Genomic DNA, 5,853 nt, shown 5'->3' on the forward strand with positions numbered 1-5,853 from the left:
GGTGGTTAGGCTATGACTGCTTGTTCTGTTTGGAAATGACCCCTCCTCTTCTGCCAGTGGAAACCTTGAGATATTTGTAGTATGTGTTTATTGTCTGAGGTACAGTATTTGGAAACTTTTTGCTCTATAAGCACCTTCTGCTCTGCTACTGGATTCTACTTCTATGGGCTTTATGACACCAGGCTGCTAAGATGCCACAATCGCGGTAATGCAGGAAACAGAAACATACTGGTTTGGCGGCAGTCATTTTTTTACCGTGGTGCTGCTATAGTCCCTGGCTCTGTTCTTCATGCTTGTTATATTCCAATGGCCAGATGCAGACCAAGGACATCTGTTGAGATCCATTGATGCCCTTTCGTGGTCTCAGCTAAATGTTGTCATTCGGCAGATAGCTATGGTAACATAGCCAGATCCTTCTCCAATCCCCAACTTCCAATTCAACATCAGTCACAGAATGGCTACAAGGGGGGGGGGCTGTCATAGCACAATGATAAGCTTTGAGGGTGGTGACAGAGGAGCCGTAGTGGAATTCTGTATGCAGAACTCTTATGCTGTGCTTGACCATACAGAGTTTCTGACAGTAAGCTGCATGATATATGCTGAACTGTGGGAATGCTGGTGTGAAAACAGACAGCACTACTTTTGAACTGTTAAATGTGGTTTAAATGGTCTTTTAGGTTCTTATAGCTTTCTAAACCTGTGTCACCATCAGGCACCTAAATGACATTGTGCTGATCTAGAAATTATCCAAGGCAGGCCCTGCCATTAGGCAGAATGAAGCAGCATCTTAAGTGCCATCTTCTGTGTAGCAAGGAAAGAAGCTCTATTTGCCACATGACATACCCTGTGCCTCCTAAATTATCTTGCTGCCCTCAAGGGCAATGGAAGATATGGTCTTGTTACAAATACAAGTACGATTCAACTCTCAGTCTCATTGCCAGGTTTGAAGTTAACTTGCTAGAGAAGGAGGCCTCTGCTGCAAAATCATAGAAGATGCTTTTTAAAAATATACTATACATAACTGGGATGCAGAAAGAAAAAAAAGGAATGAAAAACAAAAGAATGCTGTGATCGTGGACCAGAAAATTAATTTTCTGCTTTTGTTTCTGCCATGCTGCATCCAGTAAAAGTAATATCTGATGGTCCAGGCTATATTCTTCCTGCTCTATGGCTGAGGCTTTTAAAAAAAACATGCTTTTCCTACAGCAAAAGAAAAAAAATAAAATTTAAAAAAGTGAGCCTGAATACTATTAACAGGTCTTGGAACTGATTTTTTAAAACTCTTATCCTGATTCATTATCTAGCCTTAGTTAAAGAATTGATTGAATTGTCAATTAAATCTTTTAGAAAAGATTTACATGTCAACAAAATCAGAATGGTTTCTCTTGGAGCTACATTTCTGGTTGCCTGAGGGACTCCAGCTAGTCTGGGCTGCTCTCAAGTTGTCATAGCACCTCTGACTGCTCTCCTTCTGCACTACCTGGTAAACCTCATTCGACTTCACAAAGTGGCTGTGCAGGTCAGGGTTGGCTGGGTCTCAGGCTTCCTTGATCTCTTCCAAGGCAGCATCTTGTTTGATCCCCAGTAAGTCATAATACCGTTCCTGGCTGACAACCAATTGCAGAACGTGGCTGAAAATGCCTGGTGTCTATTTCTAATGCTTTGGCATTGCTGGCAATAATGGCAGATAAAATAAGGAACAGCTAAAGTCATATCTAGACACTTTCTGAGGGACACCACTTTTTTGTTCTTATTTCAAACTAGAAAGAATAGCACTTTTGACTCATCACCAGAGTTGTCTGCAGGAAGAACTCTTGCTGATGGAAGACTGTAAGACAAGTTGGTGCATGGTCCCACATGTTACATAGCTGCCTCTTAGCTTTTCCATGACGCTGAAGGTCATCATGACAATAGAAAGGAAACAGCATGGCAGAGTTACACTAGTAGGGTGATTGTTAATGTTTTTGGATGTTTTGAAAAAGCATCTTCAATGATTCTGCAGCAGAGGCCTCCTTCTTTAGCAAGTTAACTTTGAACCTGGCAATGAGACTGAGAGTTGAATCTTGTATTTGTAACAAGACCATATCTTCCACTGCCATTGAGGGCAGCAAGGTAATTTAGCTTTCTGTGTGGTCTCCTTCAGGCCAGACTCTGTTTCCACCACTGAGCAAATCCTTACGTTCAGCCCTTCCAGTAAAATGTTGGATGCGCGCTAGGGCCTTGATAGGGATCTCTTCAAGGCATAAAAAACACGTGCAGCCAGGGAAGGAGACAAGCTCTCCCACTCTTACCAATCCTGTTTGCCTCCTGTTCCCGTTCAGGGAACCAAGATGTAATAGATAATATAATAAAAACACGGGAACCTAAGAACCTGGGTCTTCTCTCACAAAGCTTCAGGTTCATGGACGAAACCAGGAATTGGCAAAGGACCCAGAAAGTTGAAAATTCCAAAGTTTTATTCTTAAAACTGGCAAAGAATAATGTCCTCAGTGGATTTCAAAATTCCAAAATTGAGGCCCAGAACAAAACAAGATGGCCTAATTTTATAGTCAATTACACAAAGAAACTCTCCATCACATCTCATTGGCTAATTACAATTTAAACATACAGAATTCTTACAATCAAGACAGAGATACATGCATACATTAAAACTGCATTTTTCACTCTTTACCCCTCCCCTCAGGAATTCAGTAGCTTTCAGTAACCTTCCTTCTGAACATCAACAGATGTCTTCTTATCTTAAATTGTGTATATTATGTCTTCTTTGCTGGTGCCAGCTTCTCTACAGGTCAAGATCTACTCCCTATTCTTCTATGCTCCAGTTTCAAGCCTCAATTTAAATTATTTTTCTTCTTCTAACCAAAGTGACTCCATCTTTCTATAGCTTTCTATTATAACAGGAAAATCCCACCACTTCACTAATTTGAATTCTATCCTTTTTGATCACATTAAAATCTGTCAGAACCCAAGAACTGTCTAAGCTAGATAAACAGATAACAAACAAGTAGGAACTAGAAACAAGTGACTGAGCAAAGGGTTAGGTTATGGGCCATGGTAGAGGCCTGCAAGTAGGTGGTGGTGGTGGTGGTGGTGGTGATGATGATGATAATGGGTGATGTGGCAGCGATGGCAGTATTTTTTTAAAAAATAATTTTATTAGTAAATTTTATAAAATAACATACATCAAAGGAAAAAAGACATACATCAAAAATAAGAGAAAAAAATAGTAGACAACATTAAACATAATAAGCAAAAAATAAAAAACATTAATCCAATACATTTTAACACTCATCCTTACCTATACACAGATCTCTAGCCTCCAATCCCTCCCCTACTTCCCCTAATCCAGTGATGGTGAACCTTTTAGAGGCTGAGTGCCCAAACTGCAACCCAGACCCCACTTATTTATTGCAAAGTGCCACATCCCTCTGGCTTTCTAGTAAGAAACTCTGGCAAACTCTGTGCTAGGGCAACAGCATGTGTGCCCACACACAGGGCTCTGAGTGCCACCTCTGGCACACGTGCCATAGGTTCGCCATCACTGCCCTAATCTATCTACATACAACCACTTATCTACACAAACACAAACACCTGACTTCCTTCCTACCAATACAGACCAATTATGTTATGATTTGGCTTCCTCTTAATTGTCTTCTAATTACTTATTGATAAGAATACACTATAGAATATACATTGTTACAATAATTCCTGGTACCACTATAATAGGAGCGACAGGATTAATAAAGATCAACTATTACAGTTTTCCCCCATTCTACTTTTAAAAAATTAATTACTTCCTTCCAATTGTCTAACACTTTAGTATTATATTTGTCTCTCAGGGCTTGAGTTAAGATATCCATACTCATCCCCTCGTAGAGCTTTAATAGCCAGTCATCTTTAGATGGTGTCAATTCGTTTTTCCACTTTTCAGCATAACAGACCCTAGCCAGAGAGATCATGTAAAAATCACCTTTTCTTCCTCTTTTTCTATTTCATTGTCCATTATTCCTAGTAGATATAATTCAGGTTTTAGTATTAGTTTAATGCCCATTATATTATTGATTTGATTGTTAATCATCCTCCAGTGCTTTGCTGCACTCCCACCAACAGTGATAAAATGTTCCCTTTTCCATCTTACACTCCCAACAATTTTCCTTCTTCTTTTTGTAGATTTTGGCCATTTTATAAGGTGATAAATACCAAAAATGAAACATTTTGTAAAAATTCTCTCTAATGTTTTGCGAGAGAGTCAGTCTTTTAACATCCTTCCATGCCTTTTCCCATTGATTTAATGATATTGGGTGTCCAATGCACCTTGCTCACTTTATCATTTGTTCTTTCACAGTCTCTTCCCTAGTTTTTAGAATCATCTTTCCATCTATTTTCCCCCCATAAATCTTCATACCTAAGCCAATTTACCCCATTCACTCATTTCTTTCCTATGAAGGGCTTCATGAGGGGATACCCATCTGTAGATTTTGGGAAGTATATGTTTTTTATATTTTTTCCAAATTCTGAACAGCGGCTTTCTAAAAGTGTGATTCAAAAAGGATTTATTTTGACTGTTTTTTCATAAACCAAGTACGCATGCCAACCCGCAGTTAAATCATCTCCCTCCAGGTCCAATAGTAATTTATTCTCCAAAGTTATCCATTCCTTTATCCATACCAGACCACATGCATCAAAATATAATTTCAAAGAAGGCAAACCCAATCCTCCCCTTTCATTTCGATCTTGAAGATTTTTTAATTTAATCCTTAGTTTCCTTCCCCTCCAAACAAAATTTGAGATATCTTTGTCCCAGTCTTTAAAAAAATTTTCTGTTGTAATAATGGGGATTGTTTGAAATAAATATAGCATTTTTGGAAGCACATTCATTTTTATAGTAGAAATTCTTCCCAATAATGAAATGTTTAGTTTATTCCATGTGATCAAATCCTTTTTAATTTCTTTCCATATCCTTTTATAGTTATTTTCAAATAAATCTACTGATTTTTTTGTGATTGTTATTCCTAGATATTTAACCTTGTTTACCACATTAATCCCTGCTATTTTCCCCAACTCACTTTCCTCCTCCTTCTTCACATTCTTTGTAAGGATGTTTGATTTATTCTTGTTTATTTTACATTCTGTTACTTCCCCAAATTTTTCTAACACCTCCATTACTCTTGATATGTTGTTTAGTGGGTCAGCTACAATAATTACCACATCGTTGGCAAAGGCCCTAATTTTTATGTTAGATCTTTTTTTTTGACCCCTTGAATTTTAGTATCTGTTCTAATTTCTTTGACTAACAAATCAATAATCAGTAGAAACAACAGGGGTGAAAGTGGACAACCTTGTCGGGTACCTCTCTGTATTTGTATTGTATTAGATTTGTCATTATTAATCCTAATTTGAGCACTTTGATTGTTATACATTTTTGAAATCTAATTTGAAATATTTGAACCTACGTTGATTTTTTGTAAAATTAAAGTATTCCATTAAAGTATTCCAATTGACCGAATTGAAAGCTTTCTCAAAATCCAAAAATACCAGGCCGTTTTTTTCATTATGTTTTTCATTATATTCCAAAATGTCGATAATTATCCTAATATTGTCTCTAATGTGTCTGTCTGGCATAAAGCCCCTTTGTTCCTCTTCAATTGTTTCTACTAAGTATTTTTTCAACCTCTTGGTTAAGATATTTGCTAACAATTTATAATCGTTATTTAGGAGCGAAATTGGTCTGTAATTACTTGGATCCTCCCTATCTCTTCTGTCTTTTGGGATCATTATAATATCAGCTTGTTTCCAAGAATCTGGTATATCCTCTTCTATAGCATTATTCATTACTTTCTGTAGAGGTGTGGC

The sequence above is a fragment of the Sceloporus undulatus genome, chromosome 4, assembly GCF_019175285.1.
Source record: "Sceloporus undulatus isolate JIND9_A2432 ecotype Alabama chromosome 4, SceUnd_v1.1, whole genome shotgun sequence".
NCBI classification, from domain to species: domain Eukaryota; kingdom Metazoa; phylum Chordata; class Lepidosauria; order Squamata; family Phrynosomatidae; genus Sceloporus; species Sceloporus undulatus.